We start from the raw sequence: 22,697 nt of genomic DNA on the forward strand, positions 1-22,697 counted from the left end.
TACCCTGTCGTGGGGATTACGATGTCTCCAAATGTCTTACAGGCGCAAGTGTGTTGCCCAGCCGGTTAGCGCCTTCATGGCATTGTATGTGCATGTTCCCGGTAGGGGCGGAAAGGAGCAGTCCAGCGATACGTCTAATACGCAATTGTAATTTCCCCCCAAAAACATAGGGATATCATGCCATGGTGCTAAAACCTGCGAAATAGTGTCAAAAAAGGCAGCCTGTTCTATGTTGGGGGCATATAGTGATGCAATGACAACCTGCCGGACATCCAATGTGCCTTTAACTACGACGTACCTACCCTTTGTGTCTATCAATGATTCCGTGATTTTGAATGGGGCCCCTGGTCTCACCCACAAAAGCGTGCCCCGTGCAAAAGCTGAATACCTCGTTGCAAACAATTGGCCACGCCAGCGGCGGTGGAGGCTTTGAATTTCCGGTGCGGCCAGATGTGTCTCCTGTAGGAGAGCTATTTGTATGTGGTGTCGTTTGAGGTACGAATATATTTGATACCTACGTGAATGTTGAGTGCATGCCCCTTACATTCCATGTACCAATTTTAAGTGAAGTCATGGCACTTGTGATGTGCTGAAAGAAAATGCGCCAGCGAAAGCCCGACTAAAACACTTGATGCAAGCATCCTGGTAGTGTGTGACATTCCCAGCATCCCGGCTCTTGGCATACTACGCTGTATGAAACCCAAAACAATAACATAATCATAAATAATTCCAAAAGGGCGAAAATGCAACCAGCAATCGTCCAAACTCTCAGTAAAGACCACCGTCAAAACAATAATAATAATAATACAGAGTTTTATAGAGCGCGAACAGTTACCTCACGAGGAGGTGTCCCGGCGCTAAACGCAGAGCAGAGAAACAAATACCGAAGTGCAAGTCAGTCAATTAGCGCGGTTGGGTGAAGAGCCAGGTTTTCAACATTTTTTTAAAACAGGATTCAGAGGGGGCCTGTTGGAGCTCAGGGGGGAGTGAGTTCCAAAGCCTTGCTACATTGGCCGAGAACGTTCTCCCCCCCAGCCGAGCCCTTTTTACTCGCGGGACTATTAGCTGGATCCGGCAGTTGGAGCGGAGAGAGCGGGACTGCGTGTATCTTGGCAGCCGATCCCTCAAATAGATTGGGCATGAGCCAAACAAGGATCTGAAAGCTAGCGTGAGAGTCTTAAATTTGATCCTATGGGCTACTGGTAGCCAGTGAAGTGCTCGAAGATGCGGAGAGACAGAATGCTTGAATGGAATATGCATTAGCAGTCTCGCAGCCGCATTCTGAACCACTTGCAGGTGTTGAATTAAATATTTGGGCAGACCTAGGAGCAGGCCATTCGCGTAATCCAATCTAGATGTGACTGTCGCATGGACTACCGTTTTCCTGCAATTCACCGGCAGAAATCGCAAAATTTTGCGAAGATTCCTAAGTTTGCCCAGACAACAGCCCATCAGCTGTTGTGTGTGTGAGATAAAGGACAGATTCTTGTCCCATCGCACTCCCAGATTTTTTGCCGAGGGACTAGGGGAAGGGGGGGAACCCATTGCCATCGGCCACCAGAGCTCAGAGGGGGGCGGAGTGCCTTTGCCAAAGTACAGCACTTCCGTTTTATCCGCATTGAGCTTTAGTTTATTAGTATTCATCCAGCGCGCCACATCATGGAGACAGCCTTTAAAGCTTGACAAGGCTGCCTCTGACACCTCTGCATATGGAAACACAAGCTGGGTGTCATCGGCATAGGATACTGCCTTGACCCCCCAGTTAGCAATAAGTGTGAAAAGTGGGGCCATGTAGATATTAAATAGTAGAGGGCTGAGCGCCGAGCCCTGCGGTACGCCACAGCCTAGCGGCTTCGGTGTAGAGGAAGCGGACCCCAAGGCCACCTTCTGGGTGCGCTGGGACAAGTATGAATGTAACCAGTCCAGCGCTTGATCCTGTATGCCCACATCTGACAACCGCATCAACAACCTTGCGTGGTCGACGGTGTCAAAAGCCGCCGAAAGATCCAGGAGAACCAGCAAAGCTGAGTCTCCCGAGTCCAACGACCATCTTATTGACTCTGCCACCTCGATCAAAGCTGTCTCGGTGCTAAAGCCGGGTCTAAAGCCCGACTGAGTCTCATGCAGAATATTGTTGTCCTCTATATATTTGCTGAGCTGCCGCTGGATCATTTTCTCCGGCATCTTGCCCGGGGCAGCCAATAAGGAAATAGGGCGAAGGTTGCTGAGGTCCTTGGGATCTCCATTAGACTTTTTCTTTAGTGGGAGAAGGGTGGCATGTTTCCATAAATCTGGGAAGACCCCCAAAGAAATAGAAGTATTCCAGACATGTAGTAGGGATGGAGCCACAAAATCCGCGATTGAACACCACAGTTTGGGGGGGCAAGGGTCGTCCGGTGAGCCCGACTTACAGCAACTTAATTCCTTCATGGCCGCGGGCAGAGTAACTGGTTGAAAGCAGGTTAACGGTCCGCTTGTCAACACTTTGGCAAACTGATCAGATTTCTCTGTTGATACCTCTGGGCCAAATGAGTCATAGACACGTTTAATCTTTTGATCAAAAAAGTCCGAGATTTTATTGCAAAGAGTGACCGAAGACAGTATCTCCCTTTCAATACATCTAGGTTTAAAAAAGGACTGAATCACTTTGAAGACTTCCTTGCTGGAGTGTTCTGCCTGTTCGATCGACTCTGCAAAAAACTGTTTTTTAGCCTGTCTGACCGACTTCTGAAATTTACGGGAGGCCACCTTATATTGGGTCCTTTCCTGGGACCCATAGTTTGCCCTCCAGTGCGCTGCACAGAAAGAACCGACATAGTGTGCGACCAGTGTCTCAGAGGCTCCCCATCTTCAGGCAGAATATAGTGTGAGAAAGGCAGTTTGTGTGCACAAGCGCAATGTCGCTCGCCAAGTGTACAATGTGGACTGGAACACATGGATCTGCAGCAAGGTGTGCAATTGAGGCCCTCCCTCCCTGCCGATAACTATGTGTTCCCCTCATTCCTATGTTAATGTTCATAATCTCTGTAGTGTCCACCGCATGCGATTCCACGCTGAACAACTGCATACCCCACATACAAACTACAATACCTCTAGTGGCAGTCCAATCAAATACAGGGTTCCGCATTGTTCATACGATTGTGTCAGCTGTCTGTGGGGTGACATCTGGTTGTTCATTGGATTCTTGTGAGTCCGGCAGGCCATATATTAGTTTGTCATCACTCGATAGGTCATGCTGGCTGGAGTTGGATGCGTCCTCGGTCCCCAAAGATCCGCTGATTTCCGCCACTGCCTGAAGGGCATCTCGTTGTCTGCTGAGGATCAAGTCTGAGTGCGGTCCCACTGCCAATGAAGGCGGCATTTGTGTCCCCGCAGATCTTCGCTCTCTCCGGCGGCGACGAAAGGGGCCTCTCAGCTTTGGTAGGGTTGTTGCCTTGGCAGGATCTTGAGAACCCGCAGCAGTGAAAGTATCCAGCCAATCCTCCGCTTCCTCCGGTGCGGTAAAGAAATGTGTTTTGTCATGTGCAACTACTCGCAGGCGCGCTGGAAAGAGCAGTGAGTATTTCAAGTTACTTTGCCAAAGTCGCTTCTTCACTGCCATAAAGAAGAGTCTCTGGGCCCGATTCACAGAACTAACTTAAGACAAAATCCTAAACTTACTACTTTTGGTATTCACAGAAGTTAGGATTTTGTCTTAAGTTTGTCTTAAGACAAACTTAAGACAGACTTAAGTTAGGATTTTGTCTTAAGTGTGTCTTAAGTGTGTCTTAAGTCTGTCTTAAGTTTGTCTTAAGTCTGTCTTAAGACTGTCTTAAGTCTGTCTTAAGACTGTCTTAAGTCTGTCTTAAGTTTGTCTTAAGACAAACTTAAGACAAAATCCTAACTTCTGTGAATACCAAAAGTAGTAAGTTTAGGATTTTATCTTAAGTTAGTTCTGTGAATTGGCCCCTCTGCTTCTGCCCCTGGATGGTATAGTCCGGAAAAAACATGATTTTATGGTTGTCTATTTGGACATCGTGCAGTTTCCTGGTCTCCTGGAGGATTGAGTCCCTATCTTGGTAGTTCAGAAGCCGATGAAGCAATGGCCGCGGATTGGAGCCTGTAGGGGGGTGTCTCGCCGGGACTCTGTGAGCACGTTCTATGAAAAAATGAGGCGTGAGAGTCCCCTCAGGCAGCAGGTCTCTGAGCCATATTTCCATGTGAGAGGTAGGTTCTCTTCCCTCCCAGCGTTCCGGCACACCCACTATGCGCACGTTATTGCGCCATGCTCGCCCTTCAGCATCCTCGGCTCTTTCCTCCAGGAACTCCACAAGATTCAGTAAGTTTTGTACATGTTTGTCTGTCTGAACCACCTGTGGTTTGATGTCAGCGAGTGTGGTTTCCAGTATGGTGGTGCGGTCTGCCAGCTTCCGGTGGTCAGCATGTAGGTGGGTGAGATCAATTGCCACCTTGTCTATTTTAGATTCCAGGGAGGTACTGCGAGCACCGCGTTCAGTTTGTTCGCAGTCTGGTCCGTGAGTCCCTGTTTCGCCATCTTATCCGTTTTAGGCTTGGTCTGCGGGGGTGGGGCCGGTGTTCCTCCCATTCCGCTCACGCTCAGGTGCCACCCGACATTAGTCGCTGAGTATGCACCCCAGTGCTGATCTGTGTGCAGCCTTAGGTCCAAGATGGCATCCCCGGGACGCGGGCCCCGCAGCGCAGCCCGCACCAACACCGGTGGGCCGTTTTCGACAACTGCGTCACAGTTCAAGGGCTCAGTGGCAGGTTTTTCCCACCACACGTAGGCACCCCCACTGCAGTGTGGCCGTCGTCTTCACCATGTGAGGCACCCGTAGAGGACTGTCTAGTCACAGCCCTTTAGAAGCAGGGGTAAGTTAGCTGGTAGGGTAAAGCCGCAGCCAGAGCAACAGTGCGCATCTCAGATCGGCCTTAGGTGGTGGCGGAGTGCTTGACAAAATGACGTCCAGTATTTCGTATGGCGCCGGCCCAGGGGAGCACCAACCCAGGGACCCACAGTTAGGGCAGATGTAGCCTTGCCCCCGGCATCGCCTCACAGCCTCCACTGCAACGCCAGCAGTCCCTCATGCAATAACTCATGCAGACCGGCGAGTCTGTAACACATGGAGCGATGCCCCAACCAACGCGTCAGGGGAACCAGATGGCCCAAGGACAGTCCGGCAGGTCACAACAGTCACTCCCCCAGCGGGGCTCACCTCCTGTGATCACGCCGCAAGAGCAGCAGCAGCGCCAGCGTTCCAGGCAGAGTCAGCTCCGGCGATCCTCCTCTCCCCGCCACAGGAGCGGGCAGCCGGCCCGAATGATTTCAGGCAGCAAGAAGGGGCAGACCGCTCTGCAAGGGTGTTGTCGTCACTCCGCCGCCCATCGGTGATGGCAGGATGGGCAGCCGCAGCACTCCTCCATGCAGTTGTGTGCTCCGCGCCATCTGCCGCGGCCCAGTGAGCAGAGTTAAGCCACGGGTTCGCGTAGTCGGGCCAAGACGCACGGGAGCCGCACCCCGGGGGCCGCTCTCAGACAGAGGCCACACATCGGGAGTCGGAGCCCGTGCAGGACGAAAACAGCAGCGGAGCCCCAGGCCGCTATCAGGAGAAGGCTGTGCCTGGCGAGAGCTTCCGCAGGTGACTACATTTGGAGAATAGGGCCTGTTTAGGGTAGCCTCTGGCGGAGCTCTACCCAGTCACGTCTGCCTCCATTGCAGTCGCAGCAACGCCCCCACAACGCCAAGACACCCTTGATGCCACCTGAGAATTTTTGAAGGCAGGACACCGGGGTGCCCATCTTCTTGCTTTGTGGGATCTCTCAGCAGTCTTTGATGAGCTCATGAGGCATTTCTTCCCATTCTCTCCCTGCAGATGGGATGGAAGGTAGTTTTCTGGAGTGATTTTGTTCCTTCCATTCTGTTCCAATGCTTGAATTCTCCAGATCTTCTCCCATCCACGTGTTGAGAGTCCCAGGCGTTGATCATGGTCCCAACTGAATGTAAAATTGATCTGAAAACACTGGGAGAGCTACCCAACACCATCGATGGGGGCAGTTCGGTGACGATGATACACAGCTTTTGCTTGAAGCTTCTCTTCCTTCAGATATTTTCGCTTGGGTGACTCTCGTCACACCAAGAGCTGGGTTACTACTTTCCATCTGAAGCTGGAGTTGTAAAAGTCTAAATAGCATCTTCTAACAACAAAACACCACCTGTGAGGCAGCCTAGTTAGCTGTGATAGGCACTTTGGACAACAAGAAACTCCTTTGCATGGTGCTGAAATGTTATAGTGCTGTTAACTTGCATCAAGGCACCTGTCTTTTTCTGTGCATTAAGAAAACGTTTCCTGTGGCAAGCATGTATTCCTGAATCAGCGTGCATAACCCAGTCTGTGGTAATTTTATAGAATTTCAATCCCTGGCAGCACAGGACTCAGGATAATGTGCTGCATGGCAAAACACGTATAAGGTCCCAAAGGCGAGACCTATTGGCTATGCCAATGCTTGTTTTACTAGGGGGGAGTCCAATTGCTCTGTACCTTAGATCTCGGCCCCAAAAAGAGCAACGGACTGAACAGCGAACTTTGTAGGTCTCTACTGCTGATTTATGTAGTAAAATAGCCCTGGACTTTTCAATAAGAGAAGACCATGACATGGCCCTCTTGAACCTAGTACCAAGGTCATCGAAGTGCTTGACTTCCTCAAGTACAGCAGTCCCCAGTGGCAAGTTTCTACAAAAGGATCTATACGGCATTAGGGTCATGAATTTAGTCATTAATCTCAAGCCCCCTATGATTACAGAAATCTTGAAATTTGTTTAGAAGATTTTGTAGCCCAAAAGGGATTCTTGAGATGAGAAGCTTATGTCGGCAAACAACAGGCCGGGGATGGAAAAGCCACTGACTTTAGGGGTGTCATTGATACAATCATGGAGGTAGTTAAGCGCATCATTATTGTACAGGGAGAACAGCGTTGATGCAAGGACACAACCTTGCTGAACCCCTGTGTAACGTTGATCCTCTATGCTAGCGCCCCGTCTTTTCCTCATCGCACATGAGCATAGTTGATCTCATACAACCTCTCCAAGATCCCTACCAAGGTGGATGGGACCCCCATTGACCTGAGGGAATCCCAGATGCAAGATCTCGGGACCACATCGAAACCTGCTCCCAGGTCAATGATGGCAAAATAGAGATGGTCCTTCAAAATCTTGATATGCTTCCAGAGTACCAACAAGAATCTGAATAGTTAGTCCATTGGTTCCACCTTAGATCTGAACCCAACCTGGAACACGGAGACAATATCAAAATTGGAAGATTACGTCTGAAGTTTATCCAAAACCTGGTGGCAAAACACTTTCTGTAAGATGTCAATAAGGCTGATAGTTACTTGGGTTGCACCCTTTTCAAATACTGGAATAATCACCACTCCTCTCCATAAATCACGGGGGTGAACACTTGATATGATGGAGTTATACAAGATATTAATATACAGGGCCCACATCTCGAACGGTACAAGTCACCAGGAATGAGATCTCATACAGGTGCTTTCCCAGGCTTCATGGACATGATCTTTTCCTTGGTGTCATCTAAAGAAAAGAATGCTGCTCGAATATGAATTTACCTTGAAAAAACAAAAGACAAGAGGAATTTGGCAAGACAGGAACAGTTGGTTTAATTAAACGCTGTAGCCGGTAGTACAGTTACATACGCGGGTCGGGGGACTGTCTGAAAGTGCAATTTGATCTGAGCAAGGTTTCATACATTTCTTTGGGTATCGTTAAATGTTTCAGTCAATCCTTTTTAGGTAGAAGAATGCAGGCCTTGTCCTTAGATAACACATACAGGTGGGCTTCTATCTCGCGTGGACACAATGGGGCCCTTGGGGTAACGTTCTTAGATGTTCTGGCATGAGGGGCGCTTTATCACTGTGTGTAATGTGAGTGCTGTGTTCTGATTGGTTGCTAACTTAGTGTGGCAACTGACTTTATGATGTTTTGGGAATGCATGTACCCCTCTGGGCAGGTGAGCGCTTTATGGAGATTTGTTAACTACACAGAATTATTTCTCCACCACATAGCAGAGTTAGCTACTACACCCACAGCGCTTCAGTAAAACAACTTTATCTTTACATGCTTAAAAGCATATGACAATTTTACAAAAGTGAGCTTTGAAAAATAGCCAATGAGAGATGTGATGATTTGGGGTGCCCCCTAACCTAGGGGGAGGACCAAGCAGATGCCTTGAAAACAAATAGCATATCATGCTGAATGATTATGGTGGTCCCATCCTCCTAGGACTACCCCAAGCAAAGTTATGGGCAAAAATACAATGCCAACCAAAGGCCCCACAAAACATTATGGGGTGAGATTCTAGAGTGCAGAGAATATTATAGTATTAGTTCTCAGCTGAGCCCAGAGCCTGCCCCTTGAGGAATGTTTTGATATTGGATACTGTAATATTCACTGCACTCTAGAATCTCGTCCCACAATGCTGTGCAGGGCCTTTGGTAGGGCTTGTATTTTTGCCCATAACTGTGCTTGGGGTGGTCCTAGGAGGATGAGACCACCACCGAATCATTCAGCACGATGTGCTCTTTGTGTTCAAGGCAGCTGCTTGGTTCTCCCCCTAGGTTAGGGAGGACACCAAAATCATCACCTCTCTCATTGCATGGTTTTTTCCAAGGAGAACAACCTTTACAATGCAACTTTTACAACGCACTACCATTGCAACGAAACTGTTACAACGCGAGTGCATCGACAACGCAGGACATTACAACGCAAGTCTTTACATCGAGTTGCACTAGATGGCGTGCTAACATTAAAAATAGTGTAGTTTACTATCCCAACACCTTCCCTACTGTTACGTGGACTGGAGTTGGAATAGTAAATTACACTTTTTTAATGTTAGCACGCCATCTAGTGCAAGTCGATGTAAAGACTTGCGTTGTAATGTCCTGCGTTGTCAATGCACTCGCATTGTAAAACTTTCGTTGTAACAGCATGCATTGTAACAGCATGCGTTGTAACGTCATACATCCTTTTTCAAAGTTCACTTTTGTGAATTGGTTATATGCTTTTTAGCATGTAAGGGTAAAGTTGTTTTATCTTAGGGCTGTGGGTGCAGTAGCTTATTCCACATAGCGCCCATTTCTTATTGCTGATGTAAAGTGCTCTGAATCCTTCTCTAGCTAGCGGTATATAAAACTTTTCAAATAAAAAAATAAACAATGCATCAGGCTCTTTTTGCTGGGGGTAATGGAGATAGTGTTATCTTGTATGTATTTACCTACTAAAAAAATTATTCAATAGCCGACACGATGGAACTCAAGAACTACAGACCCGTTTCTCTGCTCCCCTCCCCTGCCGAAGTCAATGACAAAGCCATCAATGCCCAACTGAATTCATCAAAAGGAACCACATCCCAAACCTCTTCCAGTCTGGCTTCAGAAGCAACCACAGCACAGAGACTGCTCTCCTCGCCGCTACAGACTACATCCGCAACCTCCTCACCCGAGGCAAGACTGCTGCCCTCATCCTCCTGGACCTCTCAGCTGTTTCGACACCGTCTCCCACCACACCATCTGCACAATATTCCAGGATGCCTGGATCCACGACAAAGCCCTAGAATGGATCCGCTCCTTCCTCACTGGACGAACACAGAGTGTCAGACTCCCACCGTTCAACTCAGAACCCACGTAAAACAGCTGTGAAGTGCCTCAGGGATCCTCCCTGACCTGAACCCCACCCTCTTCAACATCTACATGGCGCTGCTTGCAGCCATCATCAAAAGCCACTTGCTCAACATCGTCTACTACAACGATGACACCCAGCTGAGTCTCTCCCTCACAGAGAACCCACAGCCACCAAGAGCAACTTCCAAAATGGGATGAAGGCAGTCGCCACCTGGATGAAGGACAGCTGACTCAATCACAACTCAGACATGACCGAAGTCCACATCTTGGGCTCCATCCCCTCTGCCTGGGATGACTCCTGGTTGCCTGCAGCACTTGGAACCCACCTCCTCACCCACGGACCACGCACAAAACCTCAACATCATCCTGCCTCCAAGCTCTCAATGAACCGCCAAATCAACGCTGTCTCATCCTCCTGCTTCAACATGCTCTGCCTGCTTCATAAGATCTTCAAGTGGATCCACATTGAGTCCTGGAAAACGGTCACCAAAGCGCTCCTCAGCAGCAGACTCGACTAGGGCAACACACTCTACACTGGCCCCACCCAGAAACTCCTAAAGAAACTGCAGAACATCCAGAATGCCTACTTTACAAAAACTGGCTATACCCTGGTACTCATAACATTTGAAACTAAAATCTGTGACATTGTTTAGTCAAGACTAATAAGGCAAACATTGCTCTTTCTTAGCACAAGAAACACAAGAGATTTAATTTATCAAAACATTCACTTATTTATTACATCGGTATCAGAAATCACTCGCATTCTTTTTACAGAATTTGTAGGGACTGAAGCACTTGAATCTCGATGATACATTCAAACATTAAAGGCTCTATAATTGTAAGAACCCATTCCGTCCATAGTGGTACGGATGGAACGGGTCCACAACAACAGGCGGTGGGTCTAAATACAAGGGACTTATCATAGTCCTCTTATGAAGCCATGTAGAATTGTAATTACGGCTTCTTACCTGTTTCGTTCGCCTCTAATCCTTAAGATACAGACTTAACATAGTCCTTTAGAAGCCACGTTTGATTTGGAATCACGGCTCTCTACGTCCATCACTATTTTCTAATTTCAAAGACGGAAGTTACCCGTGACAAGGCCTTACTGAGTGCAAAACTCACTATTGAAATCAAGACGAAAGAGTGGCCCTTGACACAATTTTAATCTTATCAAGTCGATTCTTAATGAAGTATTCCGAACCATCACGTAGTATTACTGGCGAGCCATTAATTCTCTACAAGAAATACGTTCTTCCAGAGCCTTGAGGAAGTCACGGATGTGACGAAACACGTGTTGGCTGTTTCGTGTTCTGTATCAAAACTGGACCACTTTCTTATAAATATAGAGACTTTAATGTTTGAATGTATCATCGAGATTCAAGTGCTTTAGTCCCTACAAATTATGTAATATTTTTTTGAGTGATTTCTGATACCAATGTAATAAATTAGTGAATGTTTTCATAAATTAAATCTCTTGTGTTTCCTGTGCTAAGAGCAATGTTTGCCTTATTAGTCTTGATTAAACAATGTCACAGATTTTAGTTTCAAATGTTATGAGTGCCGGAGTATACCCAGTTTTTGTAAACTAGTCTCACAGGTCACTTTCGGTTACCCGTGTCTTTTGCACCCAAGGTAGTGGGGTGTTGCCTACCCTGAGTGGCACTATTCGATTTCACTTTGTACTTGGCAGACCATTTATAATTGTTTCTGTTATTGTTGTGCAGTCCCTTTATCCACCACTACCGTTCCTTGATCTGTTTATCCAGAACGCCTACGCCAGACTCATTTTACACATCCCACGCCGCAGCCACATCACCGGCCCCCTGAGAGACCTTCACGGGCTTCCTATTAACAAACAAAATACCTTCAAAGCTCCTCACGCATGCCTACAAAGCCCTCCACAATGTCGGACCTGCATACCTCAACCACCGCTTCTCCTTCTGCACTCCCACCAGACATTTCCGCTCCGCCCAACTGGGCTAGGCCACTATCCCATGGGTCCACTAGTCTACGGCTTGAGGAAGATCCTTCTCATACCTCACTGCAAAGACCTGGATCTCCTTGCCTCTGCACCTCAGGCAATCACCATCGCTGCTGCAATTCAGGAAGGACCTCAAGACCTAGTTCTTCGACTGAACCGCTGACACCCCCCCTCATTCAGCACCTTGAGACCCTAATGGGTGAGTAGTTGCACTTTACAGCCTATTCTCCTACTCATCATTAACCCCATCTCCATAGGCTTACCACTCTTTTTCAATTTCAAAAATTGGTGGTGGAATGCCCAGAGTCCCTTCCTTTCCTTGTGCGCTCCTGATCTGTCCCCAACCAGGTATTTCTATTTACATTGCTAGAAAACAAATTGATACAATAAGTGAGTCTGTCTGTGGACTCAATAATATAGTCCTATGCAGATGCTCTATTTCAATATTCCTTTTGTTGGGACTCGCACTCCCTTTTACCCTGTAGATTTACACTAAACAGGGAAGTTTTGAATTCACAAATGGCCAACCCTTCACTATAAATTCACCAATTGCCAGCCCATCACTATGAGTCAAATGGTCTCTTCCCAATGCTTACGGCAGAGTTCTCTTATCTTGTTGTTACCCTTGCCGCTACCGTAATGTAACTCCATTCAGGGAATGAGACTAGGGGACTATACTTTCACCCTCTTTACACCACAACATAATGTCTCCCGACCTCTTGACCTTTCACGTGTGTGGTCTGTCCTTTCAATGGAGACTTGACAGTATCGCCATCTTGATTTCTCCTCCCTTTTATACGTGTGATTATCTGCACGTGCGCAATACTCTAATGTCTGTTTTTGTTGCCTTATTGATGTCGGGCTGATGTGTGATATGTACGGGTACCGTTTAAGCTACTCATTAAATCCTCTTCAATTTACTAGAGTTTATTGTAATACCCCTCCCTCCGTTCGCATCAGTACGGGCGGTCTGACATATTCCACGTGTATGTATGAGTGCCATATTAGAATTAGGCGGTCATACCCGTTGAACATAACGCAACCTTTCTGCACATTATTCAAATGCCATGTATCACAGTTTATATAACTACCCCCCACTACTCCCTTTATGTTCGGATAGAGGATCCCCGTGGTGCGCTTATATTTTTCGGACTACCTCTATGTTATGTGTGAGCCTAATTCATTGTCATTGTTCATCATTCTGAAGTCATGCAATAACAAAGGGGCTTATTTATTAATCCCTTACAGCACTTTTACCCCGCCAGTCAATCACTGTGTTGATGCACTGGTGGCATAAATAATGCGCCAAGTTGCCCTCTATTTACAAAGTAAAGGTCTAAGCAGATGCCTCACTTTGTAAAGCCCTGGCTACATTATACCTGCGTCAGGTATAATGTATGCAGGGTGGGTGTTCCCCTGCAAGAAAGCCTTGTAGAAGTAGCACAGTGAAATCTATCAGATTTCCCGGCGCCACTGCGTCAAAACCTTACGCTGGCCTCATAGTGGGTGAAAGGGTGATGCAGTGCAATAGGTATAGGCCTCCCCATGCTTTGCTGGAGTTGCGTCATGCTTACGAGCAGTGCTTGAAATGGGGAAATAGAAATGCAGGTACTGCTTTCGACACAACTCCAGCAATGCTTGAGTTTTGGACCGACAGATAGGTCAGGATTCCTGATGCATCTGTCAATCCTTGCGAAATGGAGCACCGTACAGTAAACACGGCGCATTCATGGTGTGGCAAGGAGGGCACCGTGAAAAGTGTTACATCACTGTTTTCACGCAGCGATTCAAAAGTTTTCATAAGTGTGGCCCGATCTCTTTATAGTAGCCCTTTTCATCAATTAAAATCCCATTATACAGTGCTGAATATATTCTATCTTAAAACAGCAATTATAGGGCTTCAGTAAGGTTTTGAGTTGTTCCCATTCCATTTTATTATTCAGACCTTACCTATAAGCTCTAAACTTGCACATATAGTACTTTTTCCTTTGAATATATATATGTTTCCTCCCTTTACTGTATCTTTGATATTTTCCAGAACACACCATTTTAAGTCACTTTCCTTGTGCTTCTGTTCAAGCCAGTGTTCTATCAGAGGCTCATTTTTCCTAACAGCCCTGATTGCTGAATATCGTTTGTCCTCTCCCTCAATAATCTCATGACCTAAATGAGTACTCTGTGTTCTGCAAACCCCAGCAGGACACCATCCCTGTGGTTTTTGCGATTCCAAGTGTGTCGCAAACCAAGACCTACCACATGAATATTAATGAGGTATGTCTATTTGCGACCCACTGGGAATTGCAGAAAGTGTAAAGTACACTTTCGTACATGGGTGTTTGCGATCACCAAATGCAATGTGCTATTTGGTAATCTCAAACCATTACCTACTGACATCTGACCCATAGCTCTGTAGATCTCAGCATTTTTGTTTCAATTGCAATAGATTCCTGTTAATATGCACATATGATTCTAATCAGGAAATAATTTCCTCAAAATTAAGGCTCTGTACGATTTGATAAGCAAGACATTGAGAATGCTGAACACTGTATGGTAACTAGAGTAGTGGGATGTTGATGATTGGTAAATCGATCAGATGGGGGATTGTTAGTGTGGATTTTGATTTAATAAAAATGTGTCCTTAATATTTTTGCATTTAAACAAAAAAGTGTCTATTAAGACGCAAATCCAGTCACTTTCCAAAGTATTTATTTCTGCTCCAACACCACCGACTGCATTGCTCTCCAGCACTGCCTCAATATTTGTTCTCCAGCATTACCATGGAGACCCCAACATTCTCGGCACAAACTGGCGGGCTTAAAGGCATAGGAGATTACAACACATCCCCTTTACATAATGGAAAGAAAGATAAAAAAGAATCTTAAAAAAAGATAAACAAAATATATCACAAAACCAGTATACAATAGCCAGAGTAACTTAATGCAGAACATAGTCTTCATACCTTGCAGATAACTTATGTCTCATTGAGGAGGGTCTACACATTACATCAGAACCAACTCCATTGCTGTCGTGAACAGTGACTCTTGCAATCCTTCAGCATACCTGACCAGCCAAGACATGCTCCAAGTATCACCAGTATTTACAGTTACAACATTTTTCTTAATGGATGTAATAGTGTAAGGGCCCATGCAGCCAGATGTTCCCTTCGTCCCTTGCCTTGGTTTTCTCACAAGGACCTGATCTCCCACGTTCCATTTCCTTGTTCTAACAGACATCTTTGCATCATACCTAAGTTTGTACTTTTGTTGATAAGCCAAATGTCTGGCTTTCCTCAACTCATCCACATCATCACACTTGTTTTTGACAGGCAACCACACCGGATTTAACTTTGAGTTAGCCATCCTCCCCCTGAGAACTTCAAAAGGAGACTTCTGCGTGATAGCGTTGGGTACAGTCCGATGAGCACACCACGTTTCTCTTAACACACTCTTAAAAGGCATGCCTGAATCTAAAGCTCTCTGTGCACAACTCTTAACCACTCTATTCATCCTCTCTGTCAGATCATTGGCCTGTGGTGCATAGAGAGCTATCTTTTGATGGACGATCTCAAGATCCTTAAGAAAGACTTGCATGTTCTGTGACACAAATTACACACCATTGTCAGCCACTAAGTATTTTGGCACACCCTTGCTCACAAAAACATCTTTAAGAAACTCAATTACAGTTCTAGTGTTAACAACACCCACACACTTGGTCACAACCCATTTGGAGGTGTAATCCACCAAAAGAAGCATAAATCTCTCAGTCAAGGGCATTAATTCAAAAGGACCTATTATGTCCAAACCAAATTTAGATCACACTATCCCCATAACCTCCACTGGAGACAATAGATAATGACTGGAGACATGAGACTTGTCATTGGATGCACAGAGATGACACTCTTTAACCACCTTCTCAATCATATGGTCCATGCCGGGCCACCAATACCTTTCCCTCACATGAGCTTTGGTGAGGCTTCTGCCAAGATGCCCTTCATGAGAAAGTTTTATCACTTTGTCCCTCAAACCACTGCACGGAACCACTCTGTTCCCTCTCATGAGATTCCCTTGACAAAAAGTCAAATCATCCTTTACTGCCCATAAGGGGTTCAAATCTTGATCCAGAGTCTTGTATTCAGGCCATCCCTTGGTGATAAAGGAGTTCAGGACAGAAAACAACTTGTCTTCAAAGACACTATTGGACCACTCTTCCTTCGACAAGGTCGGTTCCATGACCCAATTCACACCCTCAACATCCTCATCACACTGTTTGCACTCCAATGGCAACCACGACAAACAGTCTGCAGACTTATTTGCCGATCAGGGAAGATACTGAACCCGAAAATTGAACTCCTGGAGTCCTTCACTCCAACGTTTGAGTCTGGGAGTCATGTGCTCAATATGATGGCAAGAGAAAACTTGAACCAGTGGCCGGTGGTCTGATCTCACCAAGAAGGGAATACTCCAGAGATCAAATTTAAAGTGCCTCACTACCCAAAATACACTCAACGCCTCCCTTTCAATGCATGAATAGTGCAACTCCGTATCCCTCAGCGCTCTAGGTGTGAAAGTGACCACTCTCTCCTAACCTTCGACCACTTGTGAAAGCACTGAACCCAGACCCCTGAGACTAGCATCAGTGGTCAGAAGAGTCTTGAGTTTAGCGTCAAAATGTCCCAATGTAGGCTTTTTGCCAATTTCAGACTTAACAGTTTCAAAAGCTTGCTCACATTCTTGGAACCATTTAAACTGCACTCCTTTCCTCAGTAGTACTCTGATAGGCTCAACCACACTAGCAAACCCCTTGACAAACTTCAAGTAAAATTCTGCAAGTCCCAGGAACGATCTAACTTGCTCTTTGTCTCTGGGAGTTGGGGCTTTCAATATACTTTCCGCCGTCTCAAGCTTCAGCTGTGTGCCCTCCCCTCGAGATGATATGACCCAGGTATGTAACAGATGTCACCCCAATTCGGCATTTCTGTTTCTTCACTGTGATCCCCTTCTCGCTCAACCTCTTCAACACATGCCTCAACACATTATTATGCTCTCCAACATCCTTCCCTTAGACCAGGATGTCGTCTAGGAAAAAGACAACATTACTTAATTCACCAAGCACCATTGAGCGCCACTGAGGCCAACCCAAAAGGCATTCTTGCAAAACAATACACCCCAAATGGAGTTACGAAGGAAGTTAGGTGCCTAGAATCCTGTTGCAGCATCTTTTGGTGGCACACTGATGAAAGGTCCAAAACACTGAAAACGTTTGCACCCTTCAACATACTGATGGATTCTGAGATATTAGGAAGGGGTTGGCGGTCTACCCAAATACACTCATCCAACGCCCGCAAATCCACTCACATCCTGACACTACTGCCTCCATCCATGGGTGCCAGAAAGACTGGGGCCATCCACTCCAAGGATTTCCTCTATGATACCTAGATCCAACAGCCTCTTAAGCTCAACTTTTAGTGGCTCAACCATCATGTTGGGTACCCTGCACACCTTATGTACACAAGGGTTAGCTCCCTTCTTTAGAATTACGTGATGTTCGAAACCCTTGAGTTCCAACCCATCACAAAACACTTCAGGAAAATCCTTGAAAAAATGTTCACTACTTTCCATGCTATCAACCAGCATAATTTGGTTTTTAGGATTGCTAGTGTCTTGTAGTTCCTATATGACCTATACAGGATCTGCGTGTTTAGACAACATACACTGTAGGATTGGTGTCAGACGAATTCTGATCACCCTCACTGGGTATGTTAGCCTGTCTGTATCACCTAGCTCACAGTGCCATAATACTCTGTTCTTACCAAGGAGAGAATAGTTTCTGGCAACCTCAGAATATGACAACCCTGATCCATCAGGACCATGGAAACAATATATTACCTTTCGCTCAGTCACTCGTGCTTACTTAGTCTGTCTCAGAGAGATACGCCGAATGAAACAAGCTGGGTCTTTTCAATAATCATTTATTGAACAGTTGTTACTCTGGTGTAAAATAGATGTGCTGCAACAATTGTTAGACAGTATAGGATATAAATGATTAACAGTACTATGAAAGTAAAAAGATGGTAGAGCTGTACCATCTTACCAAAATCATGAATACATTCAAGTAAATAAAACACATGATAAAAGATGCATACTCCTACAATGCTTCCCTATGTAGATGTACCTAAGTGTACCTAGCATGGGTGTAGGTGTTAAGCCAAGAATCCCTCCAGGATCTAGTCAACCCCATTTACCTTAAGTGAGAGTGTGGGACCCCGTCCTGGTCTTGGGTTGGACACCCCGCGAGGGATGTTAGACCACTGCGAGCTGGAGTGTCTGTATGCCGGAACCTCAGCGTCTTTGGTCAGTGCATCGGCCGGGAAGTCTCGATCTCCTCTAGCTATCTTAGCAAGATGTGATGTATATATACCCATAAGTCTCCCCAGGGGTTCTACACTGCTGTGTTACTGAGTCGGCCTAAGGATGACGTCGGGCCTGAACTTTGTACATAGATTTTATACAGGAGTTGGTAGTCCTGCTTTGCTTCCAAGAACCCTCATGCATAATGTATGAGATTTTGAACTAGGGAAAACCCGTGTTTTGAATGCAGTGTACTATCTAGGTAATAGGTCAGTCCCTGTAAACCGTGACAAGTGTAATGTAGGGAGAGAATATAGGTGAAGGCTAATGAGTTTACTGAGGCCTATATTATAGCATCCATACGGAATATAACACCCACTCCTCTTCCGATTGGATGACATAGTTTTAAATTCTACACATACTCCTAGGTGTTCTAGAGGTTGTACGCAAATATACAAAACTTTAGTTTGTTATTATGTTAAATTATTTGTTTGAAATCATTTTTCAAAAAAATCTAAAAAAAAAACTTGATAAAAAGGAAAGTATTAAAAATTGACAGATAGGCCGCTGCCATAATATGTCCGTAAGTATAGTCCGAATTACTACAAGCATTTTGAAAGCCATATATGCGTGAAAGGAATGTCAATGTTGATATAGAGTTTCAGTTTTTCAGTTGTGTTTTCAAAAGGCTGAATTTCTTCCTAGCCCATGACAGGCCAAAAGAAGTCAAATGCGTATGTGTCCTGGCTGGTAGATGCAACATTCTCGTTGCTTGCTTCCACAGTTGGCGGTCCCTGTAACACCTCGCAGATTATGTCTATATAGCACAGATGATTTTCCGTACTGTTCACAGCTGGGGCAGCCTGTGTGCCATGCAAGGCCTGGGTGTCAGAGGAGGAGCCAGTGTCCAAACCAACAGGAGAAGCTCCTACCTGTGGTGGCTCTAGGAATGCTGCCATCAACATCGGAATACGCTGGGGACACTGCAAAACATGGGCCGTTATTGGGTCCAGTAAAGCGGCAACATCCGGTCGCGCACATGATAGGAGTGTCAAACAGAGATCCAACACGTATTCTTCTCCACAAAACAGGCATCGGAGGACAGGTAAGATGCAGTCCATCCAGACTGGTCTAAACAACAAGAACCAAGAAGCACTTAGTTCCCTTAGGCGAGGTGTGCCTAGAAGTTGTACCATGCGATCATGGTATTTTCACTCCAGGAGTATTGTTTCCATCTCCTTGGTGACTGGGACGTCCATTGCGTAGCAGAAACACGACAATCAGAATACCTGCTATTAGAAACAGGATCAGCGACAGTCCTCCAAAAATGCTTCCCAATACGGAGTGTATAAAGTTTGGAATAACTCCGAGGACCGTCTGAAAGGTGCTTAACAGTCCAGAACCTACATTCTTAAATAGGTGGACAATGCCTGTCGTATCAGACATGTTAAAGATACGATTTACCATTTCTGTGAAATGGAAAGGGCAGTTTGTACGTATAAGTGCCTGTTTCTCTGCTGAAGACCTTGCTACTTGAAGATCAAAAGTCTCTCGAGCGGAGGTTAAGGGCACATATTTCTGTGTAAGCATGGCTTTCATCCCGCTCAAAGTATCAAACCGTATCAATGAAATATTTAATGAAGGCCATACCGGCGCCTCCCTGACTGTATGTGTTGGGGGAAACAATATTTGCATACAGCAAGTAATCCTGGAACTTACAGTCACCAGATATGCGATGCCCGAAATCATCCCACAGCAACCTTGATCGTTCAGCATCAGGTAACTACCATTTGAAAGTAGTTTGAATACTGGAGTGATCACGGCAGCTGGGGCCCCTTCTAAGTGACAGGACAAGTTTGCTACTGACCCATTACACACCCCATGAAGCATAATATCCTGGCATATAAGTTATCCACTTAATGTATTCTCGCAGTTAGTACAGCTAAGAAACACTTCTCTTTCCCCACTCCGACATCGAAATCTGTACGGCAATTAAAAAAATTCCTTGATGAATTCCTTACCCATTCATTCATATCTGCCTGCCTGTATTTGTTTTAGGCAATAATGGAATTGAAAAGTTGTGACTGGGAGGGTTATGTGGCCATGGATTAACCATTCTGTGGACGGTGATTCTGCCACTGTGAATGTTAATCTGTCCAGTTTTCTAACGCGAAGCATTGTATACTTTGCTCCCCTCTTTGCCATTTCTATCTGTTTTTCTGTCAGATTGAACGAGGAAAACAGAGACGTTCGGTTTATAAAACGCCATGGCACATAGCCTGCGCGCAAAGATTGCAGCGTCCAGCTAAACAACATAATAGAATGTAACTGCGATTGCCGGTGTTGTAGTATGGACAAATCTTGTTCTAGTACATCGAAAGCAGAAGATACAATGTTGCCCAGTGAATATATCCTGGATGTTAAGGTTGTCAACCCATTATCGACCACTGATAGAGCTTTCTCTAGATTTAGACGATCGATTTCTCGTAATCTATCCGCTGCCTCTTTTTGAGAGATTTTCCCAATTTCATGATAGACAGCATTTAAGAAACGACTTTGACATCCCGAAGGTCCACATCTTGTGAAAGTAAGGATAAGTGTTGTTTCACCTGTGTCAGTGTTGAGGTTTGTAGCCAATCGGGGCAGAACTTCCCAACACTGTACAATGTCACTACTCCGGGGTGTTGTCTTTGCACATAACATGGATCTGGCCTATTAATACTAAGGGGCAGATCTACAAGGAAGTACCGCAGCATGGCACCACAAGCCCTTTGGCTGCGCCACCCTGGGGCACTTCCGGAGCACAGGGATGCGACATATTTACAAGAATATGTTGCATCTCAGTGCTTCCCCCTGCGCTGGTGCACAAACTGTAGCCATGCGCTGGCACAGGCACCCTTGCACTATGGTGCAAGGATGCCTGCGTCATTGGGAAATTGTTTTTGTGCAGGAAGGGGCACCTTCCTGAACAAAAACAATCACTACAGGCATTTTCCTCTTTCAATGCATGCTGTAGAATTCAGCACGCATTGAAAAAAGACAAAACGAGGAGAAATGAACACATTTCTCCTCGTTGAGCCTAGCTACTCCACCTCTAAGGGTGGCGTAACATTCAGATGCATTCCCAGATTTACGATTTCTCGCAAATCTGAAGATGTGTTTGGTTCCATGGCTGTTGTGTGGGATCACCCACAGCAACACCCATGGAACACCCCTTCAATGCAAAGTGCTGCGTGCGAAGGGGCCATATTTACAAGGAGAGGAAAAGTCACGCAGGGTGTCTTTTCCTGTCCGTGTAAATATGGAGGAGTCCCCTGCGCCACCAGTACATCACGAAAAGTGACGTACTGGTGGGTGGTGCAGGGGGCTTGTAAATCTGCCCCTAAATCCTTTGGTTTTACCCAAGAATCTGTCTTGACAGTTATTGGTGTCTAAGGGCCAAACCAACCATTTCTTCCAATCGGGGTCTGATCTATTTTTTGCAAGGTGTCATCTACTGTAACCATTTTTTGTTTTGTTACATTCTCCTCAGTGTGTGATGGTGCAGGCACCCGAGGTGTATTCAAATCCTTCGTCTTGGCTAAACCAAGACAAGTTGTTTGTTACACTGTTTCGTTCAAAAACATTATTTGTTGAGGAATTAGGCAAGCTCTAAATAGCACCTCTGTTCCCTGGACCTGCCAGTCTCTAGTACCCCAGACTGATTTTAATTCTATTGTGTCTTTAATTGGTTGAACCCTTGTTCTGACAACTGGGCAATAAAGGAGGCAAAATAGATTTGTTTTGTGTTTGTCAACATATTTTTCTGTGCTTGTGTAGGTGCAACCTTATAGTAATATGAGGCTGGGTCTGACGTGTTAAACCCTGAAATATATGGATATTTTTGTACAAATGTTTTTGAACTCAGTTTTGGCAGTGTCTGGCAATGTTCCCATTGGTGATATGTGAAAACATTCCTATAGTTAGCAGATTTATGCAACAAATGATAATACATTTTCTCAAAGTCTGATATGTATTCTAACATTTCATTATTAGAAAAAGCAGCAGATTTCTCTAAATCAGACAGCATATTATTTACAGTTTCATAATCTCAATCACCGGAAACTGTACTTGAAGTAATGATATTGCTCAATGATATTTTAAATAAATGTGATATTTAAAAAAAAAAATCAGTCGGACCAACTATATCGAAAGCAACCTTGTCCCATACTATACCCTCAGGTATACTAACTGCTGTATGTGGGCGTAGGAGTACCACTATACGGACTGCGGAATTGAACGAAAACTCCACACAAAGAGCACATCATGCCGAACGATTCGGGGTGTGGTCTCATCCTCCTAGGACCACCCCAAGCACAGTTATGGGCAAAAATACAATCCCAACCAAAGGCTCTGCAAAGCATTATGGGATGAGATTCTAGAGGGCAGTGAATAAATTATAGTATCCAATATCAAAACACTCCTCAAGGGGCAGGCTCACAGGGCTCAGCTAAGAGCTAATACTATAATATTCGCTGCACTCTAGAATATCGCCCCGTAATGCTTTGCTGGGCCTTTAATTGGCATTGTATTTTTGCCCATAACTTTGCTCAGGGTGGTCCTAGGAGGATGGGACCACCACAATCGTTGAGCATGATATGCTCTTTGTGTTCAAGGCATCTGCTTGGTCCTCCCCC

The sequence above is a fragment of the Triturus cristatus genome, chromosome 4_2 (assembly GCF_964204655.1).
Source record: "Triturus cristatus chromosome 4_2, aTriCri1.1, whole genome shotgun sequence".
Classification (NCBI taxonomy): Eukaryota; Metazoa; Chordata; class Amphibia; order Caudata; family Salamandridae; genus Triturus; species Triturus cristatus.